Source organism: Aphidius gifuensis, linkage group LG4 (genome assembly GCF_014905175.1).
Source record: "Aphidius gifuensis isolate YNYX2018 linkage group LG4, ASM1490517v1, whole genome shotgun sequence".
Lineage (NCBI taxonomy): Eukaryota > Metazoa > Arthropoda > Insecta > Hymenoptera > Braconidae > Aphidius > Aphidius gifuensis.
The window spans coordinates 11,931,673-11,957,166 of record NC_057791.1 but is presented as its reverse complement, the minus strand read 5'-3'; the positions used below and the strand labels follow the sequence as shown (position 1 = coordinate 11,957,166).

Genomic DNA, 25,494 nt, shown 5'->3' with positions numbered 1-25,494 from the left:
AAAAAATTTAATTAATCTAATATAACTTATTTTTTTGACTGTTTTTTTTTTTTTTGTAATGAAATCTAACGTATCCTTTTAATGAATCGAAAAATAAAAATTTTAGAATGGGCATTAAATACTGTTATTGGGGATATAAAAACAACCCCTTCATAAATTTAAATGAAACTTTTTATTTGAAGTCAAACAATAATTTTAATAAAACAATTATTATATAATCAATATAATTCACAACATTTTAACAAAAGTTTTAAACAGTTGAAAACAACAACAGTCAACGATTTTAAAATAATAAAATGACAAGAACAGTTATTATTTTTCAACAACTTTTTTGGTGAAAAAAAACTATTTTATAATAACAATATAAACCATAAGAATTATGATAATTGATAATAACAAAATTCAGATATTTATTTCTTATATTTATGATTCAAACGACTGCAAAATAAAGGTAATACTCTTTTATATTTTTCCATCGTTATCTTGTGTCCTTTTTTCACGTTCGCGTTGACAAATCCTAAAAATATCAATAATATTAATTACTGATAGAAAATAATAAAATATAAAAAATCGTTACATCAAAAACAATAATTGTCTAAAAAAATAACGTACGAAAGACGCTTGAGAAAACGATATCCGGAATTTTCGGCTTTACTCCTGATCTAACAGGTACCATTTGGGATAATTTTTCTTCTCCAACAGCAAGTACCATGACTCTCCTAACCATACAGCTTGCCTTCGTATTCCAGACGTCGACAATATCCATTAGTTGAATGGAATCGACTATAATGCCTGATCCGGACCAAAGCTCTGCCTGTATTTAATTTTTTAAATATATTATATCAGAAAAATGTTTTAATAGTAAATGAATTAGTGGGTAGACATGTTAATTGATGCAAACCTCAACAGATGTAATTGTTTTATGTTCAAACGCTTGGTTAAAGGTTTTGTTTATCTGGTGATTGTGAAGATAATTTCCAATATCTTTGTTTGTTGTTTTTCCTGTATAGTTTTTGTTTTTTAATATTTCAATTGAAATATTCAATGCAATAGTAACCTCTTCTTTTGCACATACAGAAAACTGCTCCAAAGCTCTTATTGTTTCTGGAGATATTTTTACTGTAAAAGAAAATACATTTTTATTTTACTGTTTTAATTTTATTACTAATTTAATCTATTTTCTCTTATTTTTCTCATTTAAATTTGTGTTTTTATAAAAATATTCAACTGAGTTTAGATATTACTATTGGACTGTAAATATCAAGATATTACGAAAATAAAATGATAAATTCCGAGATAAATCCATTGATAATTTATTAATAATCTATTTAAAACCTATTCTTTACTTTTCAATTTTATCAATTTAACTATATCGTTTAACTCACCATTATCCAAATGAACACATGTATCACATTTCGTTTTTGTTTTTTCATTTTCTATAAAATATTCAGTAGGGTCATCATCAGAAAAACTGTCATTGGTATACTGAGAGAATTTTTTCGTTATTTTTAAATTTTAAGTTAGAATTTTTTTATAATTACGGGGTAGCCACTAGAAACTGGGCCAAGACGACAACACCGTAATTTGTACGTGATAGTTTGTTTTTTTTTCGTGGGTTACAAAGACAAGTTTTCGCACGAATATTAAAATTCGGATTTTATAAATACGTACAAAACACAATAATTTTTACGGGGTACACCGATTAAAAAGGTGTGCTCGCTTTTATTTTTTCAGGAAGAACTTTCTACTTTTACGGGGTGGTCTGTAAGAAAAGAATATGATGTCACGTACTAATAAATTCAACTTTTATCGATCCCTACGAAATATGTAATTTTTACAGGGTACACCGTTAGAATAAAAATGCATTTCAGTTATTGAGAAAAAAATTTTTTTTTACATTCCACGGGATGATTTGTTTTGACGGAACTATATACATATACATATATAATTGTTTCCCTGTTTCTTTTTTTTTTTTTGTTTTTTACTGTCCCAACTGGGATTCGGAACCTACGACCGTACCTAAACCTATTGAACCTAAAATCTAAAACCTAGTGCGTTATCCCCTAAGCCATCGCGCGTTATTATGGAAAAAAGAAATTTTCGTCCTTATAGATAATGACCTACGAAAATTGAAAGAAAAAAGGTTTGTTAATTATTAAAATGAATGAATCGAGACAAGAATGAATGTGAAGAGAATTAAAATGATACATATATGAAATGAAATATTTATTTCATAAATATTATACATGTAATTTAAATTAAATAACTAAAAATATCCAAGGGAAAGCAGTAGCTAAGGAAAAGATTTAGCTAAGGAATTGAGGTTGCCAAAAAATTATGTTTGAAGAAAATAATGTTGCTTAAAATATAATTCTTTGGCAACCTCAATTCCTTAGCTACATTTTTTCCTTAGCTACTGCTTTGCCTTGGACATTTTTATTTATTTTGTAAATAAAATACATGTAAATTTATGTTTTAAAAATACAAATGTTCAAGGAAAAGCAGTATCTAAGGAAAAGATGTAGCTAAGGAATTGAGGTTGCCAAAGAATTATATTTCAAGCAACATTATTTTCTTCGAACATAATTTTTTGGCAACCTCAATTTACCGGAATATTTGATGATACATTCACAAATAATTTATATACCCTACATAGAATATAAAATAACTCGTGAATACACCGTAAAATAGTCAATGCGCAATGAAATAATTCCGTGATAATTTTATATTTTTTACATCATATTCCCGTAATTATAAATTCCTGAATGTTCACGGTATTCTTTCGTAAATAGTAGTAACCACATGCAGAAAACTTAGTGTAAATAAATAGTTAAATACGGAAATGTCAACTCGGCCCACTTCGTAGTGGTTGCCCCGTAGAATTAACAAAAAAATTCTCTCAGTTCTCTATTAATAGTAAATTTTTTTGATGATTCCGATTTATCTGAAAGATCTCGCCATGAATTTGATTGTCCAGAGTCATCATCGTCAATCGTTTTATTGACAATTGTTACATATTTTTTTTAACTTATTTTTCTTTTTTTTTTTTTTTATTATCTTCTATAATTTGCTCATTAAAAACTCTGAGTCAAATGTACGTACAAGTATGTACCAAACATTGTATTGCATCCAGTGCAATATTGATATTGTTCTTTTTATCCAAACTTCTAGTTTGTTAACTAAATATGTAAAAATTTCTTTTATTTTTTCTGATTGTTTTTTGTGAAAAAGTAAAAGTTCAATTTCTAATGGTTTTGCAACATCTATAAATACGTAGAATTATCAAATAATATTTTTGAAGTTTTTATTTATAGTTAGGGAGTTTTTATTATGATTAATGTAACTTTTAAGCATGCCATACATAAATAATTAACAGTACAATAATAATAATATGACGGACACACAGATTTACGCACATGCAAACAAGATGGCCGCCAATGGTCTGCGCAGTAGATTTTTATTTTTGTCCGAGAAATGGACATACCTGTATATTTCTACCATGATACAGGGAGCGTTCCGTGGCTATCCAGTCCGTACGAACTTCAAAATGGCGGAGTTTGGAAATATTTTGATCCTTTGTTGTGGTAGATCTGATTTTTTTCATTTGAAAATATCTGATCAAATTTGACGTTAGCCAATTTATTCGACAGATTTAAAATAATTAAATAGAAACTCTGTCAACTTAAACCTGAAAAAAATACTAATACTTAATATTTTAAGTTATTATAAATCTCTGGCCTTCTCTTTGGCTATAGTGATGTATCATAGTAACTTTTAACATTATTAGAATTTTCATTTTTTTCGTCGCCATTTTGAAGTTCGTACGGACTGGATAGCCACGGAACGCACCCACAGACACACATACGATCAATAATCTGTTAGTATAGTAAATATATTTTGGACAGAGAGGCGCTGAAAACATTTTTTAGATTTTTTAGAACCATATGTAGATGCGCATCCTCTCGGGCCCAAACTTTGTTCGACGATAGAATTTACTTTCGACCTTTACTGATTATTACCATAAAAAAAATTTTTTTGGAGAAAAGTATGTATTTTTTGTTTTTATCGACTGCTGTATTTTTATTACGTAGGTGGGACACTTCGCGTCTATTGGATTTGTCGACCGAAAATTAGAAAACGCTCTCATTTCTAAAGTAATTGTCAGAGATACTTCGTGTTAGAACCAAAAGAAGCGTATTTTCAATCTCTTTAATTTGTATATTTTCGATTTTTTCTAAAATAGTTATTAAAGTTGCCGGTGCCAAAAATGTTAAAAACCTTCTTTTCTTTTTTTTTTTAAATATTAAATAACTTTTTATCTGTAAGCGTGATTGATTTGCACCGACTAATTAAAAGTTTCCTCTTATTTTAATCTTTAAATCGCCGGTATTTTGAAAACGATATCTTTAAAACTCACGGAGTTATTAGAATTCTAATAGAAAAATTTGATGTGGCTGTTTTTTTCCCGATTTACATTGGAACCTAACAAAATAATTTTTTGTGGAGATTCGATGCGCAGTGTTGGCAGCCCTGCTTAGTTCGTCTCACTCACACAGATGAACATATGTTTATGATAAAATTTCGTAGTGTTGTGACTAAACAATATGACATTTTATTTAAAAAAAAAAAAAATTACACTAACTAATAATTGCACATAACCCACCGGAGTATTGAAAATTTTAATTTTCGTTATATATGATTTTTTTTTTTTATTTTTTTAATTTTAATTTTTCTTATTTTCTACCTACAGCAACATAGCGTTTTCTTGTCTTTGAGCACTCGACTTGTTATTACATGTGATTGCATCCTAACCCTAAATTATCTGTCGATGAATCATAATTTTCGGGAAAAAAAAGTACTCAAAAACTATCATTCTTAGAAAATCGATTTCCTAACATGGACCTAGAATTTCAAAAGAACTTCGTTTGATGATGATATTTTTTTAGTTTTCAATTGTTTAAAAAATCTGTAGTATCTGATTATGACTGAACTATTTTGAATTTTATTTTAAAAGTACGTTTTTATTCTATTATAAATCGAATATTAAAATTATTCAAATTAAGGAAGTACTAATGCAGGCAAATATTGACTAGGGTAACCATATGCAAAATCATACCAGGACGTGTCCTGATTCGAGAACGGTTGTCCTGAAAATGTTTTTTTTGACACTCTATTTGTAAAAGACGCCATTACGCACCAATTATAGTGCGTAAAGAAATATTTTTACGCACGATTTTTTAACAAGAAATCGTGCGTAAAAGTATCTCCTTACGCACTATAGTGGCGCAAAATGGCGTCCATATTACAAACCTCGTGTCAAAAAATATTGTATATAACTTGTACGTGAAGAAGGTGATCCTCCACGACTTTGAAAGTGTCATACTCGTCGCCAGGTCGTTTTCGACTCGCCTTCGGCTCGTTCTCAACTCCTGGTGACTCGTATTGACACCTTCAAAATCGTGCAAGAATCACCTACTTCACGTACTAGTTATATAATATACTATTTTAGAAAACTGTCTCAACTTGGCGAAATTTTTTTATTTTTTTTTTCCTCAATTTTTTTGCGTTCTCGATTCTTTCTAAGTGTATATTTTCTCTATTTTTCTTTTAACTTAAAAAAGTTATCATCTTTGCACTGTTTAATTATTTAATTTCTTTGAATATTAATTTTTTATCGATATATTTGTTCAATATAAAAAATAGTAAAAAAATTGAGGACACAAAATTTTTATAATTGGTATAATCACCACTTGCTGACACATAAATGGATTGCATGAGACAAGAAGGTACTAAGCAAAATGTCCCAATTTGAGATTCGGTACACTGAGAGATAAAAAATATTATGTTTTACTATGTTACTATAGTACCGGCGGATGTTTTCGGATTTTTGATATTAGATAATATTTTTTTTTTGTATTTTTTATTATTTAGACGTTATATTTTAATAGAGGCACATAGTAAAATCAATTATATCCAATTTAACTATAAAGCAAGATTTTTTTTACTGTAGAAATAGTCAAAAGTATTATGTGTAAATTAATGTTCATTATGTTAACATTGTCGAATTGACAATATACGCTCGTTAAAATAATCATTCAGTACGCAAGTTCTAAGAATGCTAATTGTACTACTCATCAATAATTGAAAATTAAATCGTGAATCGTATTTTTTAAAATTATTTTAAAAAATACGATTCACGATTTAATTTTTATTGTGTGTTTTATATCAATTACAAAATTTTAAGTAAATTTTACTATGTTCACATGGTAAAGTATACGGAAAGACGAAATACAAAACAAAAGAGTCAATTGAACTTTAAATAAAAAAAATAAAACAAAAAACAAAAAACAGCTTCTGCGTAATAATAGACCAGAAAAAAATAATAATAATTTTTTTTTTAATTTTTTGATCAAATATATTTTCAAGTATACAACATAGTACTTATTATTTTTAACAAAAAAAGCCCTGAATTGTATAAAATTTTCCCTGTGAATACGGGTGCAGGACTATATGGTATACCTTGTGATGTAAAAAAAATTTTGTGACCGTCATTGGACGGTCACGTCATTCAGTCCGTCAGAAAAAATGACGAGCTGAAAATTTGTGGAGGATTGTGACCGTGAGATTTCTGACAAGACTATGACATTTTATTTTCTGACGGTCAATTTTACAAATATATAGGTGACTTCACAATGACCGAAAAATTAATGACATTACTTATGACAACATTAACGACTGACAGTCATTTTAGAATACTTATAGAATATTTTCTCTGATTTTTCCAACTTGATTTATAACGGATTTTTTTTTTTTTTTTTTTGAAAACGACCGAAATTATGACGAAAAATTTTCTGACGGTCAATTTTATAACTAGTTAGACGAATTTTACAAAAATGAGGAAAATTATGACAAAAAATTTTTTGACGGTCACAGATGGTCATTTTTTTAATGACGTGACAAAAAAAAAAAAATTTTTTTCTGTAACATTAATAAATTGAAATTGATAAATTCAATGAATTTCAATAAATGTAAAAACTTGTGCAATACGAATAACAAATAGCTATTATTAAAAATATTTATTAATATTCAATAATCAGTAAAAATGTAGTATACGCTCACCTCCAATATAATAAAATTAATTGTTGAGTGCCAGATCCAATCCTCTTGAAATTTATTTGTTTCGATATGCACGTGGACATGTAGATACTATCCAAATAATATTGATAATCATTAATTGAAAATGAAATACATATAAAGAAATTATGAGGTGATTTCTTTTCAGCTAAATAATTACTCATACTAAACATTAATAGAAGACAGCAAAACGGGCGCGCGGACCGTTTATATAAATCGTTTATATAAATTTTATATATATAAAGCCGTTCTAATAAAATCGCTGCAGGACGATTGTCTTCAAATTCAGAAAGACAATTATAAAAGTTTCTTCAGTTCTGTGTCGTCTTGGAAACGGGACTCATAAAGAAGATGGCAGGATAAAGAAAAAATTTCGTCTCGGGATGGCACCGTTTTTGTTTTTTGCGATTTTGTGTAAGACGATTGTCTTTGAATTTAGAATTTAGATTTATTGAAAAGAAGTGACTAATTTTCGTTTAAAAAAAGCACGATTTAAAATCGACTAATCAATATTTCATTAGAAACTTCAAATTAATTTAAACTGTAGTTTTATCGCTGAGGACACTGTTTTTATATGCAAAAAGTTTATTTCTCGTGGAAGGAAAAAAAAGCTTAATCTTTAGGTCATGTTGTGTTACTTGGGTGACTAAAACAATATGCTTCCGCGCCAGTGCTGTAAATGCGCAGTCGCATTACTTATGGATTTTCTTACTATCAGGGTAGGGTATACATTCGAATCTAATGTATAGGTTGGTTTGTGGAATTAATAAGGGATGGGTCCATGAGTGTATAGCTCATATATAATTTGTCGATATCAGTTACAAAAAGGCTAAAATAAGCTACCAAGTGTCAAAGTATATAGAAATAGAATTAAAAATATTAACAAATGGAGCATTAGGAAATGTTGTAAAAAGTGATTGATATAAAGTTTTCAAAAAAAGGCATGTTTTGTTTGTGAGTGATTTTCTTGTGAACAGATTTTTACATATGAACGCAAACGCACAACTCGTAATATTTCAATTTATTTCTTGAGATTCTGAATGAGTTCGTTATCCGCACGATATTTTGCTCAGTATTGATCAAAGAATACGGTAATATATTTTAATTTCACGATTCGTACAATTGTAAAAGTAGGTTGTGTAATTTAATTTTTATTTCATTGTAATTTTTGCCAAAAGAAAAAAAATACATTAACAACTTCTGATCAAAATTAAATGAATTAAAAACAACCCTGGTAGAAATGCTCCGTCGAATCGACGTCGGGTCCGACTTAATATCGAGATAACATGTATAAGCATAGGGAAAAATTTTAAGGTTACACACGTTATCTCGATATTAAGTCTATTTTACCGGTAAATTTCTACCAGGGAATAACTAGTAATGATTAATAGTTAATTATTGTGCTAACTCAATTATTCTTCTCATTATTTGTGGTCAGATTTTATTTATGTTTTTCGTTTTGCCGTTAATTACAAAAGTAAATCAGTGATATAAGTGGTAGCGGCACATTCAAGGCAGTCGTTTCTATATGAAACATAAATATTATTGAATGTTTATCTGATTCAATAATTATCATCAAACTGGTAACTCCATTTTTTTTTCGGGTTATACTCAAATTTGAAGTTTTTCAATGCTTATTAATGCATTAATATTATTCATACAAAAATAGATTAAAATAAATGTCTCCTAAATTTTTTTTGATATAAATATTTTAGTAAACTAATAAACTAATTTTTTTATTTTCATTATATTTATTTGTAATAATTTAAACACATTCGTGTTTATTAATATTTCAGTACATAAATTTTATTCGATCAAGTCATTAATTTTTAAATAGAAAAATTTGGTATCATAAGGAGAATCAAATCGTAGTCGTATATATGATCGCGTCGTGGTTAAGTCGGTAAAGCGTCGGAATTAGAATAGGTAGATTTAGGTAGCGTTGATAGTGTCAAGAGTTCAAGTCACTTCTCAGGCAAAATTTTCTGATACAAAAAAAAAAAAAATTCAACCAACAAAGTTCGAATAGTAATAAAAAACAATTAATAAAATGATTGTTAACATAATTTTTTTTTTTTCTTATATTTATTTATGTAAAAGAATTTTTTTTCTTGATTTGTTCAATATTTTTCTTGGATTATAACAAATACTTCATAAACCAAGAAGCTTAGGGGAGATAGGGGTAAAATGGACACCCTAAGAAAATAATTTAAATAGTGCTAAGTAGTAAATTTTTTTTGTTGAAAATCATACAAAATCAGAAGGAAAATATAAATGGAACCGTATGTAATATTAAGGAAAAACAAAAAATGCCTAAAATGGACACCACTAAAAAAATAGCAAAATATATTTAAAATTATATTTTTTTTCCTAGATATGGCAATAATTAACTATTTTAAATTAATAATATTGATGAAAAAGTAATGCCTGAGAACAGCTGACATTTTTTTGTTCAATTTTTTCATACTTTAAGTTTTCTCACACACACACACGCGCGTCCATCGATGAAGCTATAAAAAAATTTATGTTTTTTGTTTTCATTATTGGTATTGATGATTGCACACAAACTCTATTTTTTTCCTGTTTCGGTTTTGAACTACTACAACAACCAAAATAATATAAAAAAAAAAAAGTTATTAATATAAAAAATATTAATTATTTTTGTAAATTTAAAGGGGAAACGGTGAATTCAGTTCCACCAGATGTGACCAGGTACACATTCTAATGTATATAAACGGTCGAAAAACAATGGCTCAGGGGGTAACCATGGGGTACCACGGAACTGAATTCACCTAGGTCCATTTAAAGGGTGTCCATTTTGCCACGGGTGTCCATTTTACCCCCATGTCCCCTACTTCTAAAATCGCGTACATTTTGTTATAATCCAAGACCTATTTGGTTATAAACCAAGAACCTTACTTCTAAAAATTAGAACATTTTGCCATGATTCCAGAAATTTTTGTTATTATTTAAGAATTTTTCTTTATAATTCAAGACGTATTTGTTATAATTCAAGACAATAAAAACAAAACATAAATTTACGATTTATGTCCCTAAAAAACCTCAATTTTTAATTACCTGTTTATTCATCACACTTTTAATAATCAAAAGACGTGAAATATCCAAAAAAATGTGAGAATTTTGAAGTATAAAGTTGAATAATTTTCTAGGTAAAAAAAAATTAAAAAAAAATTAGGCGCTGCAGTTTTTATTATTATATATTATTACTACCATGTATCGAAATAGCGCCTAATTTTTAAAAAATTTTTTTTTATCTAGAAAATTATTCAACTTTCTACTTCAAAATTCTCACATTTTTTTGGATATTTCACCTCTTTTGATTATCAAAAGTATGATGAATAAACAGGTAATTAAAAATTGAGGTTTTTTGGGGACATAAATCGTAAATTTATGTTTTGTTTTTATTTCACTCATTTTGTTTAAACTAATAATAAATTATATTTGTAATTCGTCTACTTCAAATTACCCGTGAATACCATAATAAATAATCGAATACTAATTTTCTTGAATATAAAAATTAAAAAACGTGTATATATGTGGCGTTCTTAGCCAAACCACGGGGTTTGCGGCCTGACCCTCTGCGATTTCGCTCATTTTTTGATATGTTGTAGATTTTGGCCTTAAAAAAAACCCGTATTTTTTTTTTTTTTTCTTCAATTTTTTGGGGCGCCACCATCGAATTTCAGGATATCTCAAAAAGCCCCTTTTTTTTTTTGCTGAATTTTTGATCATGGATTCGAGGACGCGAAACGAGTATTTTAAGCACTTCAATAGAGTGGGCACTCAATGGGAAGTATTTTTTTTCGATTTTTGAAATTTTGATTTTTGAAAAAAAAAATTTTTTTTTTCAAAATTGTATTTTTTTTTTATATCATTTTGGTTGTAAAAAAAAAAAGAAAACGAAATTTACTCTTATGAAGTTTTCAATTTCTCTTTAGTTTTTCAGAAAAACCGTATAAAAGATCATAAGTAAAAAAAAACAATCAAAAAGACTCATTTTAAGTCACTTTTAACTCAAATAATCAATATTTTTCAATCAAATATTTATTTATAATTGAGGGTCCGGATGCAATAACCGGCCGCACGCTCGAAGCCCAAGAAAACACGACGTTGCGCTGGGTGAAAAATCAAACATGAAAAATTAAAAAAAAAAAATACCATCATTTGTAGAATTAAAAAATACATATTTTCCGTCAAATAAATTTTTTATTATGATTATTAGTTAACGAGTCAAAAATTAAAAACAAAATTATTTTTTTTTTCAAAAATACTTTTTTTTCAATATATAACTTGTGATAACTTTCTTTTTCAGGTATTTTTATTAATTATTTACTGAGTTATTAATTTAACAACAGATTGCAAGTTGCCGTTAAAGCTATATATGCCTGATCGTTACCCCCTCTCTCGTAAACGTATGCTCGCGCGTTTGTATATATTCATAAAAATACAAACGATAGACGCGCAATTTGTTGTTAAATTAATAACTCAGTAAATAATTAATAAAAATACCTGAAAATTTGGATAAAACTTCTTGATATACTACTACACAATATTGTCGCTGACAAGTTACTCAATTTTAAAATTTCTCCGACTCTTTTATCGTTTGAAGTTAGACAAATTGAATTTTTCCGTGGACATGAATCAATAAATAAAAAAAAATAAACAATATGAATAAATAATTTTTTTAATAATGCTGTTGGCATCGCTAGATTATTATAAAGCTACTGTCAAATTTTCAAGTTGATTTATTTATTTTTAAGAAAGTTATCACAAGTTATATATTGAAAAAAAAGTATTTTTAAAAAAAAAAATAATTTTGTTTTTAATTTTTAACTTGTTAGCTAATAATCATAATAAAAAATTTAATTGACGGAAAATATGTATTTTTTAATTCTACAAATGATGGTATTTTTTTTTTTTCAATTTTTCATGTTTGATTTTTCACCCAGCGCAACGTCGTGTTTTCTTGGGCTTCGAGCGTGCGGCTGGTTATTGCATCCGGACCCTCAATTGAGAAATATATATGTCTGCTGTAATAAAATCGATTATTTGTGGTTAAAGGTGACTTTAATTACGTTTTTTTGATTTTTTTTTTTACTCTTGATGTGTTATACGGCTTTTCTGAAAAACTAAAGAGAAATCGAAAATTTCATAGGAGTAAAATTTGTTTTCTTTGCTCTGGACCTGGAAGCAATATTGCTTTGTGTTGCTTTGATTTGATTTTATTTATAATGTTTGTCAGAGCGCTCTAACTTTTGAAAGAAATTTCAAGAAAAACGCAATTTCTGATACTGGAATAATCCCAACAACATATGGCGGGCACACCATCGATGCGATATTGAATACTGTACTGATATAAAGGTTCTTTCACACCATTCTACTATTCTTGCTTAATTTTCTTTTATAATGTTGTCGAATTGATCTCGACTTAGGAGCCATATCGCTTTGATTTAATTTTGGTTTCTAATGTTTGTCAGAGTGCCCTGAGTTTTTAAGGAAATATCAAGAAAAACGCAATTTCTGAAATTGATTTTTAAGTTTAAAAAAAAAGTATACCTCTAAAAAAGCTTGATATTGATTTAATAGGATGATCAAAAGACAAAATATTTTTATCTAATCAATCATATTTTGAAATGAATTCCCGAGGAATTGGAAGGTTAGGGTTAGCTCTATGCCGATAATATATAGGCACGGTAGTTAATCTCGTTTCTCCAACTTTTTTTTTCTCATACTCGACGCGAGGCACTACCGTGCCTCTTGATATAGAACTTAAGGTGTTACTCGAGTAAAGTCAAGATAGTTAGAGACTAATATAATTCATGAAAATCGATTCTATGCAAAAAAAAATACATCTCTCCATCACTTTTTTTTTTTGTCTTAGGTAACTTTGTTTATTTATAATAAATTATTAAAGTTGCTTTTTTTTCGAGGTTAAACACGGTGGGATAGGGAGATATTATTTTTTTTTTTTGAGTTCAACTTTAACTTTCATATAAAACTAAAAGTTTGAGAATCTCCAAAAACTATCAGTCTGTAGAGGAAAAAAAGACGAATTTTTTAGTTAATTAATAATTCTCAGACCTAAAATATTTTGTTTATACGATTAAAAAAACAACATGAAAAAATGGTTTTTTTGGTCATTTTCATAAATTATCTCTGAGACTTGGCAACGTCGATAAAATGGCGGAAGGCGCGTAAATTCAAATGCAATATGTTTATGGAGTTCAGTATAAGCAACTATATCTTCTTACTCTGTTTAACATGCGCTATCTTTGTCACGCATTCAGTATGACACTTTAAAAACAGGGCGGTGTTGCCACGATTTTTACGAATTTTTAGAATTATAAATAACGATAAAAAAAATATTTAAAAAATATTAATGGGTTCTTGAAGCAATTAAAATTAATATAACGTACAAATTTATTCAATAAATCTATATTAATGACCGAAAAAATGTGATTGAAATTTAAAAAAAATTTTTTTCCGAATTTGGTATACCTGACTCTCTCCAATGTAAAAAGATAGGGCTTAGATTTTAGGCCGCGCCTCTAAAAAAACACTTGAGTAACACGTTAATAAAAAGCTGTAATATGACTTTTGATTTAGGAACGACACAACTCAAATAAATTAGATGCCGAAAATAAACGAACGTAGCAACTACACAACAACACGTATTAACGCGTTAGTATGAGAGAAAAAATAATAAAATATTAGTTATAAACGAATGCTAACAAATTTTGACCAATCAGATGACGAATAAAATGCGGTCAAGTGTCCTTTCTATAATAGGATAATTAAGGAGATAAGACAGAAATTAAAAATCTCGCGCTTCAGTAAAATTGAGGCGAGATTTTTTCGAGTCTCTTGATATTCACAGAAAAAAATAATCGGTAATCTTTACGTTTATTTAAAAAAATAATTACAGGCAAAAAATTATTCTGGGGACAGCGTTATTTTTATAGTTACACTTGTCCAAAGAGTTGTTAGGTAAAAGATGTAGCTGAGGTAAAGATGTAGACGGTAGGAAAATTTCTCTGTTTGCATTAATTTCTTAGCAACATCTTTTCATAAGCTGCTGCTTGTTCTTTTTATTTAATTTATTCGAAAAATTATTTACATGCAAGCCTGTAATATATATTTATAATTTAAAACGGTAGCTAAAGAAGTTGTGTAGTTACCAGAATAACCGCTTGCCTGCAATAATTTTTTATATAAATAAAATAATATAGACCGCCCAGTAGCAAGTGTGTTCCTAACCTCTTCTAAAAAAGTTTATTATTTTTATTTTATTCATGAATCTAAATAAAAATGCGGCGAAACACATGGAAATTATAAAATGGTTTATTTTTTTAAAATTAATAAACACGTTACATTTTTATTTTGATGTTTAAACAATAAGGTTTTATTTAATTTTTTGTGACGTTTTTTTGTTTTGTTTTGATTAAAATTATTGTAGTGTTGTAAGAAATTCTAGTCGATCCTGGTGGCCTTTCCACGCAACTTCTCAATTTCCAGTAGACTACAGTAAAATTTGTTTGATACTCTACAGCATTGTTTGCCGCGGATTTCTCTCCGTGCAATAGCAAAAGAAAAATAATTTCCCGATTCCATAGTTTTTGCAATTCCAAATATCCTGGGAAAAACTGCATTCATGATTTGTTTAGTTTTTTTAATATATTACATTTTGAATTTTTCGATAATTTTTTTGTTTTTTATATCGTTAATTTATATAATATTTAAATATTTTTTTCATTGCCTCGGTTGTGCTGATTTTCATAAGGTTTAATTCAATTCTTTTATAAGCTCTGTATTTATACTATTTCAGGAGATATGATTATCTTTCTGAATTCATATAAACAAACAATATTTATTAGTAGGCTTACGCCGATACGTAAAATATTTTAATAAATTAATAAATCTGTTTGGAAAATAAAAAAATTAGCGTGTTGCGAGTACGCACGGTTGAAGTGAAACTTCTTTTGAAGTAGTTGCATGTCAGGCTGAATATCTCGCTGAATAATAATAATAATAATAATAATAATAATAATAATACTGAAAATAATATTCAAATATAAATATTATTAGTTAATAATAATTATTAGTATTTATATTTCGAATATTATTATTATAAATTTTATTATTACTATCGTCACATTAATGGAAAAAGGGCGTAAGTGCAAATTTATAAATTTTCGGGCTTTGCATCTAATTTCAAGGCTCAAAAAAAAGGAAGAAGGGCGTAACAACCTTTGATAAAGGATAAAGAGCGTATGTTTAAGGACTTATGCCTTTTTTTCCTTTATCAAAATCATTTTTAATAAAAGATGAAGATTTGTAATTATTTTTATGTTTTTCTTATTAATAATAAATTATTCATAATTATCAGTAAACAATCAATAATTTGAAAAATCCTGCCACTAAATGAATTTCAAATACAATTTGAAATACGCCCTTCATCTTTTATCAAAAATTATTTTGATAACGGAAAAAATGCGTAAATCCTTGGACATACGCCTTTTATCCTTTTTTTTTTTTCAAGTATTAAAATTAGATAAAAAACCCGAAAATTTATAAATTTCCACTTACGCCCTTTTTCCTTTAAAATTGACGTTTTTGGCACTTACGCCTTTCATCCTTCAATGCAACGATGTAATTGGTACCATTGTTATTATTACTAATATTATATTGATATTATTGTTAATCATAATATTATTAGAATTATTATTTATAATAATGTTATTCATATATAACCATAGTATAAATAAAATAACGATGATTTCAAAAATATCAAAGTAAAAGTAGTATAAAAAAGTATCAACCATATTAATAATAATAACAATAATATTATTGATTTATAATAATAACAGTGATATTAATAATATTAATAATAATATTGACAATAACATATCCCAGGTAGGAAGTGACGACGGGGACAAGCCTGGGACAAGCCTGTTTGTCGGGCTCTGAGGCTCGTGTCAAGCTTCACTACCCAGCTTGTGTCAAGCCTGGGTGAGCCCTGGAATGTTCACTAAGTTTTTGCCAGTGTCAGGCTTGTATTCCAGGCTTGTTTTCCAAGCCTGGCACAAGCTTGTGTCTCAGGCTTGACACAGGCTTGCAAAATAAACTAAAAAATAATATAAATAAACTATTATTATTAGTTTATGTTTATAACATAATTTTTTTCACTTAAACAATTTGAATAAACGACATTAATTAAACGAAAACAAATGGAGGTAACGTGGGATCGATCCGGGGTCTCTCACGTAGAAGTCGAACGCGCTATCAAGTCAACCGTCGGGGTATTGATGTAAGATGTAGTGAAACTTTTTTATATGAATAAACTTTACTGAGACTCAATACACAGTCCTCGCAAAAGCCTGACACAATAGTCAAAGCCTGATAATTTCTCTTTAAAATTTATATAACATTTATACAACTAATTACTATTTTTTTTTTTTTTTTATTAAATATATGCACAAGTCAAGTCTCGTGTGAGGCTTGGTGAAACGATGGGCACCAGCTTGACACAAGGCTGTGTTTCAAGGCTCGTGTAAGACCGGATAAAATAAAGAAACACAAGACTGAGTTACCAAGGCCCGTGTGAGACCGGGTAAAATCAACGGGGACAAGCTTGTTTCAAGCCTGTGCAGCCAAGGCTCGTGTGAGGCCGGGTAAAAGCAAAAAATACAGGCTTGACACAAGACTGAGTTACCAAGGCTCGTGTAAAGCCGGGTAAAATCAACGGGCCCAGGCCTGAGACAAGCCTTGGCTACCCAGGCTTGATACACAGCCCTTGCACAAGCCTGACACGGTCGTCAAGCCCGAGAATTCCTACCTGGGATTCATATATAAATATTGATAATTATTATATATGTAGTACATGTTGTATGCTTGCCAGTTTCCTTACTCTCTCTATGTAATTCACCCCTTTTTATCCGCTTGTGACCGGGAGTGTGACCGAGAGTGTGACCAAGGGTAGAGCGTATAACAGAGAGTGTGACGCTAGTGGGGCCTCGAATTTTGTCGCTACCCTCCGTAAAGAAGTTTCACTTAAAAAATAATGATACATTCGGTCATAAAATTGATGACATTAGTTTTTGAAAATTGAAAAAAAATTGTCGTTGACCTTCTGTGTCATTGACAGCAGCTATTATCAATAGTTATATATAATTGATCTTTCATTCATAATTCGAAAGGTAATCTAATCAAAATGACCTGGTTAATTATAAACATCAATAAATTCGTCTATACATCTACCTACAATGAAAACAAATATATGAAAAATTATGTTCATAAGCTGATGGCTAAAAAAACTAGACACAACCTAAATGGTCAAATATTTGTTCAGTGGTAGTTCTTGAGTTCCAAAACACGTTGCACCTACTCCCTACCGTCCTGATTGGTAACTATCCACAGGTAAGCCAGGTGAAAATCCGATAATTCAGACAGCTCATAATTACTTAATTTTTTGTTTAATACTTTTAATTTTATTATATTAATTTAATTTTAAAATCCCTACCAAATTCATTGGTAACCGACGGAGGTAATAATATTTTAATTTTTGAAAATTGAAAAAAACACGAATTATTATTATTATATGAGGCACGTTAAAAATAATAATAATAACTCGTGTTTTTTTCAATTTTCAAAATATATCTCCAATAAAGCCAGGGATTTTAATTAAAGTATTAACAAATATCAACAGATGTATCCAGAAATAATAAGCCATATATTCACTAATTAATAACGGTTGTGTCTAGATTTTACAAATCATCATGTGTTCATCACAATTCAACCGGACAGCGCCAAAAATTTCACCAAAGTGCAATAGAAAATTTTACTTTACCATACGGCTTGTCCTACGAATGTTATTTATCATCAGAGCACTTGAGTCACATTCGAACTTTTGCTGCCGGTTACAGAACTACTGTTACATGTTAATAAACGACGTTGGTATTTTTTACCTAGCCTGTATAGTTCAGTGTTCTAATTGTCTACATTGTATGTGAATAGTATCGGAACAAATAAAAAAAAAAATTTTGTGAGCCATCTAGACTCGCGGGTTTATTATGTGTAAACATCTTCGGCGTGTTTCTACGAAAAATTCCTACGAATGCGCAAAGTGGTTAAAAATGGAGTTGAAATATGAAAAAAACGGCTATTTATCGGTTGTATGTCGTATAGTTATTGAAATAACGATTAATTCTCAAATTTAATAATGGCAATCAATAGAGATCGTCAGGGAGAAGAAAATGTTTTTAAAAAAATTTCGATATCCGAATAGTTTTCGAGTTATAATATTTTTTAAAATTTCGATTTATCGATATCTTTCTAATGTTAGTAATAATTGTTTCATAATTGATAATATAATGGAGCTAAGTAAAAAAATATAGCTAAGTAAAAAATATAGCTAAGTAAAAAATATAGCTGATTAAAAAATAAAGCTAAGTAAAAAAAATAGCTAAGTAAAAAATATAGCTAAGTTAAAAATATAGCTGGTAAAATTATGTAGATATTGTGTGTTTGGCTATAAATATATAGCTAAGTAAAAAAAATAGCTAAGTAAAAAATATAGCTAAGTAAAAGATATAGCTGGTAAAATTATGTAGGTATTGTGTGTTTGGCTATAAATATAGCTAAGTAAAAAATATTGCTAAGTTAAAAATATAGCTAAGTAAAATATATAGCTAAGTAAAAAATATAGCTAAGTCAAAAATATAGCTGGTAAAATTATGTAGATATTGTGTGTTTGGCTATAAATATATAGCTAAGTAAAAAAAATAGCTAAGTAAAAAATAAAGCTAAGTAAAAGATATAGCTGATAAAATTATGTAGATATTGTGTGTTTGGCTATAAATATAGCTAAGTAAAAAAATTGCTAAGTTAAAAATATAGCTAAGTAAAAAATATATAAGTAGCTAAGTAAAAAATATAGCTAAGTTAAAAATATAGCTAAGTAAAAAACCTAGCGACCAAGTAAAATAAACTTGGATATATTCATTATTTTCGAAAAAAAAATATATATTCGTGCTTAACAATACGCGACAATCAATAATTAGCAGTTTTTCTTTAAAAAAAAACAAAAATTTCGACTTTTTTTTGAAAAAAAAAAATTGTATACATTTTTAAAAAAATATCGATAAAATATCGATAAAAAGTAATATATGCAGCTGAAACGTTCAACTGACTAATGTTTATGAAAAAAAAAAAAAAATTTCATTGTCTATTTACAAAAAAAAGTAAATTGTAAATAAATTTCAGTTATACCTGTTAGACTTTGTATACAATGTCATTTTTAGATTTTTTAAGGTAAAAAGTATGTGTTTTATAGTTGATTTGAAACAAAAAACAAAATGTTATATGTTTAAAAATTTACAAAAAAAAAACGAAAAGTAAATTTTAAAACAATTTTGATTATGTCTGTCCAAATAGATATATATTTAAATTTACTTGAGATTTTTTCCAAATATAAAATAAATTGATTTTGTATTTTCATTGAATATATATTTTTTTCACTTATAAATGACATATGTCAGATATCTCCTAATTCATTAATATTCAAAATTGCCTCATGGTAACAGTTACCGACCGCTGGATAACCTATTATACTATACATAATCTACCATTGCGCTTATTATAGTAATGGAGTCAGGCTAACATCCGTCACAGGATATGACGCTCTTTTTTTGGTTTTTTCATTTCACTCTTACTGGCACCCGCGCCTAAAGATGTTTACACATCAAAAAAGTAGTCTTGACGCCCAATTCACTGTTCAAGTACTTTGCTAAATACAAAAAAAAACAGCGTAAACCAAAGAAGTTTATTTTCTGTGCGATGTATATGTTAGCACCACAAGGACATTAGATAAGATAAACAAATATCGTTTATTGATACTATGCGTTTGACGGGTCAGTTGACATAGCATTCTAGTATTGTTATGACGAAGTGTCGTCATAGAAAAAGTTGACGCCTACCCGTTTCTGCTTAAATCAAGTGATAGAACGATTAACGACAAATTTGTATTCATCAATACATTCTACGATAGTCTAAAAAAGTCATTTTATATAATAGACATTGTTTTTTCGTCGATGCAGAGTGCTCAGGTGATTTAATCAATTTCAACAACTTGAATTACAATCCAAAGCTGTTTCGTCGACTTATTTAGTGAATATACAAATCAGCAAACAAATGAGGTTCTAAGATAGAAAATGTGTAGCGCTTGAAAATGCAAAAAATTATCGTCTAACGGCCGAGAGGCAATATCAATTTTCGAAATCATAAAAAAAAGCGTTACAGACAGTAGAAAATGAAAATTATAAGTGCACAAGTTCTTTTGATATTACCTTAAATTATAAAAATAATAGATACATTTTTTTCTTCCCTCAAGATAGTAAATTTACAGAAAAAACTTTTTCATTTTTTTTAAACAATTGCAAATAAAATAGAAACAGTCCATACACTGATCTTTTTATATAGGATCATTAAAAAAAAACTAATTAAATTCAGAGATCGATCGAATACTATTTACAATTCTTTGTTAATTCACAAATATAACAAATTACAGATTTTTTAGAAATCGTATAACTTATAACAAAATCAACTAAAATTTCAATCTAGTCCTATAGATTGTTCGTTTTTCAAATTCCAAAAGCCACACTGTCTTCATAAAATGCTTTGAATTTGCGTTAATTAGCTGTCAATTACTGTTTATAATAATGAGTAGTGCCCGGTATGTTCTATTAAAAAAAAAAGCCATGAAGGATGGCTTTTATAATGATTTGTTAGAAGAGAGTGTGGCTCTCAAAAGTTTAATCAGAAGTTTTTGGGCTTTACAAAAATTTACTTTATTCATTATATTATTTTATTATTGTATTATTTTTTATTTATTCGACACTCCGAGGTTGGAACCAGTGTAGATATAGAAACGGGCATAAATATCGAGGACGAAGTTGAATTGAACAAGACAATCTCACATTCTTTGTTATTTAATTCGGTTCATATGGGCAAATTTTCATTAAATCTTTAAAAAAGAAACTTTGTTATTTTTTTTCTCTTTATTCATTGTATTTATTGAAAAATTTATTAAAAAATGACTAACTGCACTCATGAAACGTTATCAATTGAAACCTTAGTCAAATTAATCGGTCAATTTTCGGATTTGGGCTCAGCTTGAAAATATAGATAAAAAATCAAACAAGGCCCAAAAGTAAAAATAAAATTGAATTTGGTTTAACAGCATCCAATTCTGCTCTTAAGTTTGATGGAGATCTTAAAATAGCGATTTGTTACATTATATATAACAATGAATAAAAAAAAACAAGAGCTCTCAAATCTACTCATAAAGCGTTGTTGTCTAATACCTGAATTAAATTTTTCGGATGATTTTATGACTTGAAACGAAATAAACTATACAATTCTAACACGTTAAAAAATCCTAAACTAGACTTGAATATTTTGAGGTTATAAATTAGTTCTGGCGTTTGATTATTAAACAAGCTTTCGTACGCATTTCGTACTCATTTCGTACACATTTCTATAGCAGGAAAATAGCGATTCGTACATATTTCGTACGCATTTTATAGCAAAATTTTTAATCAATCAATGTATTCGATATAACTACAAATTGTTATTTCTTTGTTGACGAAATTCGTACGAAAACTTGTTGATCAATCAGACGGCAGAACTTATTCATCACCATAAAATATTCAATTCCTAAATCAACAATTTATTTGTAATAAAATTTAGTTTAGGATTTTTTAACGTATTAGAATTGTATAATTTATTTTGTTTTAAGAATTTTCATCTAATTTATTTATTTATATTAATAGAAGATTTACTTATAAATTAGAGGATCTTTATTTTACATGAAAATTTTTTATTTTTTTTTTTGATATTCCTAGTTATTAACAAAAATTTTTGTAAACAATTTAAATGTTAATAGCAAATTTTTAATTTAAAATATTATCATATTTTATTTTTTTTTTAAATTCTTGGAATTGGGCCTCAGGCTACAATACTAATGAGAGAAGACAGAAAATCCTCGTCCTCGTTTTCCAATCGACCTGAGTAATTGAGTATTGAGTATGTGTGGTTGTAAATCTAACGCTGGGTGCCACATTGTGTGAATATTCTTACTATTCTTCGCATTTATGCTCTAAGCTTAGAACTGGCCTCAATAGTCCACTCAAGCCATATGCTTAGGCCCTATTTTTGACAATATGGATGAAAAAAATCGTACTGACTAATTTGAGGGTGAGGAATTTGAGGGTGGTAATTAAAAGTGGCTTAAAATTTTTTTAGAGATAAAAAAAAAATAAAAAGGGTTGAAAATAGAGGTTTTTTGAGAATATCGCGGAAAGTACGGGGTTTAGAAAAAAATAGTTTTGATGAAAGTTGTAGAGAAAAAAATTAGCTATGATTTAGGTATCGGGGGTTTTTCGCGTATTTCGAAGGGTTAAGCGGGAAATCGCGATTAAAAATATTAATAAAAATGCCTCTGGTCGATCAGTGAAAAGGGACGCTTATTCTCTTTCTCCCATCATTCGTACCTCATGCACGGCCGAAATTCTATTTTATTTTATTTTAAAATATTATTTTATTTTAAAATATTATTTTATTTCAAATTCGCCCAGAACGACGTGAGGTACCTGATGATGGAGAAAAGCTAACAATTTCCCCGCCAACCATATATTTCAACCCTTTTTATTTTTTTTTTATCTGTAAAAAAATTTTAAGCCACTTTTAATTACAAAAATTCCTCACCCTCAAATTAGTCAGTACGATTTTTTTCATCCATATTGTCAAAAATAGGGCCCAAGCATATGGCTTGAGTGGACTACAAAGGTCTATAGTCTGCTGTCTGACCATCTAAATGCGGAGAGACCCCAACAGTCACTGTTGAAAGGAGGCCTAGAAACGCCAAAAACAGTATGTATATAATGTAGAGTAGACAACCGAGGTAAAAAAAATTTGTTAAAATATGACAAAAATTGTCGAAAATTTTTGAAATTTGTTTTATGTCACAAGGGCAGTGGGAATAATGTGTGAATTTCCAAAGCGTCGGAGGGGTAGTGCGTTTTTTTTATTACCACTGTCCCTAGTAACATAAAATACAGTTCGTTACATGTGCCCAATCAGAGAGCCCGCTCACAACTCATTTGGAGGGGAAACACTTGCCAAGGCTCGTGCTTGCCCCTCCAAATTCGTTGAAAGCACACTCTCTGAGTGGGCACTTGTAACGAAATATACTATTGTCTAATTTTGCCAATATTTGTCAAATTTTTACAAAATAACAAATTTTTTCTCTCAGATTTTATTAATATTTCTTCAAATTTGACGAATATTTTTTAAACCGATTTTTTCAAAATTTGCTTAATCATATTTCATCAATATTTGTTGAAATTTGTCCACTTTCGACATTAAGTAAAATTAAATTTCGTACAGATAATACGATAATGGGTTGCATTTTAAACAAATAAAGCGAAAAAATAAATCGCAACTTTTACTGTTTAAAAAAACATATATTTTATCAATATTTTTGTCTTGATACTTAATCGTTGGAACATCCAAACAAAATTTGAGCGACGTATGTTTCATTCAAAGAATATGATGATCTAACCCAGGTAGGAGTAAACAATTGTGCCAGGCCTGGCACAAGCTTGTGCACAAGGCTCACATGGTTGTGTCTAGCTTGTGCTACAAGCTTGTGCCAAGGTTGTTAAGTGATTGGAAATGTGCCTATGTTACAAGCTTGATGACAAGCCTTGTGCCAAGGCTCGTGTCCCAGCCTCGTGTCAAGACTCGTATTCCAGCCTTGTGCCAAGGCTTGTGCCTCGGGCTTGACTCAAGCTTCCAAAAACAATTTAAAAAAAAATATAAATAAATAATTATGGTTAATCTATTATTATTGTTAATTTAATAATTCCGACATTGTTATTTTTTAATTCAGACAATTCTATTAAACGATAATAATTAAACGAAAAACTAGGGACGCGACGCGGGATCGATCCGGGGCCTCTCACGTGGAAGTCCAATGCACTATCATGTCGACAATCGGGGTATTGATAAAAGTGGTCGTCAAAATTTTTTATATAAATAAATTCTATTGAGACTAAACACACAGTCCTCGCGAATGCCTCACACAATAGTCAAAGCCTGATAATTTTTATTTGAAATTTATATTAAATTTATATATCTAATTACTATAATATTTTTTTTACGGAGGCTAGGAGCCGAATTTTGAGTTAAATATATGCATAAGTCAAGTCTCGTGTCGGGCTTGGTGAAACAATGGGCACCAGCTTGAAACAAGGCTGTATTACGAGGCTCGAGTGAGGGCGGGAAAAATCAAAGAGACAGTCTTGTGTCGAGCCTGGATTAACAAGGCTTGTCGAGTGACTGGAAAAACAGGCTTGACACAACCTTGAAATTTTTAATCTTGTGTGAGGCTTGGAACTAACGATTGTCACAAGCTTGGTACAAGCCTGGACTAACAAGTCTTGTGCAATGACTGTAAATACAGGCTTGACACGAGCTTGGAATTTTTAACCTTGTGTGAGGCTTGGAATTAACGATTGACACATGCTTGTTACAAGCCTGGACTAACAAGTCTTGTGCAGTGACTGTAAATACAGGCTTGACACAATCTTGGAAATTTCAACCTTGTTTAAGGCTTGGAATTACCGACTGACACAGGCTTGGTACAAGCCTGGACTAGCAAGTCTTGTGCAATGACTGTAAATACAGGCTTGATACGAGCTTGGAATTTTTAACCTTGTGTGAGGCTTGGAATTAACGATCGTCACAGGCTTGGTACAAGCCTGGAATAACAAGTCTTGACTGTAAATACAAGCTTGACACGAGCTTGGAATTTTTAACCTTGTGTGAGGCTTGGAAATAACAATCGACACAGGCTTAGTACAAGCCTAGATTAACAAGTCTTGTGCAATGACTGGAAAAATTCTCTGTGCCAAGCTAGGCACATTCTAGTCCACCAAGGCTAGGAAACACAAGCTTGTAACAAGCCTGGCACGGCCGTTCACCCTTGTGGGATCCTACCTGGGAATGTGTACACATCCGAAAAAAGACATAGTGACAACAAACTCAACATTGATTGTAAGTATTATAAGAAGTGGTAATAATTTATTGTAATATTAGTTTAATTGATTATGTATTTAATATTGTCTTATAATAGAAATAATATTTATATTTCATTGTATGTGACTATATAACAATTTATACATATGACAGAGTGCCTAACAAATTAGTCTAGAGGGAATCGGGAAACGGTAAATTCAGATTCTTGGCACCCAGTGGTGAGGGTCACGGCTGATCTCAGTT

At 29.2% G+C, this 25,494-nt stretch overlaps 1 protein-coding gene, 1 long non-coding RNA gene and 1 pseudogene across 3 annotated transcripts in view; 1 reads left to right on the top strand and 2 right to left on the bottom strand.

Annotated features, from left to right (window-relative positions):
- LOC122855078 overlaps positions 1–25,494 on the bottom strand; it is a 193,571-nt pseudogene that overhangs the window by 44,790 nt on the left and 123,287 nt on the right.
- Positions 1–25,494, top strand: part of LOC122855075 (protein saal1) — a 67,390-nt gene that overhangs the window by 17,121 nt on the left and 24,775 nt on the right. The window lies entirely within an intron of this gene.
- On the bottom strand, positions 30–7,763 carry LOC122855087. The gene is made up of 4 exons (XR_006374042.1): positions 7,120–7,763; positions 902–1,119; positions 613–814; positions 30–517 (listed from the first exon to the last, which is right to left on the bottom strand). It is a non-coding gene; the product is annotated as an uncharacterized LOC122855087 (long non-coding RNA).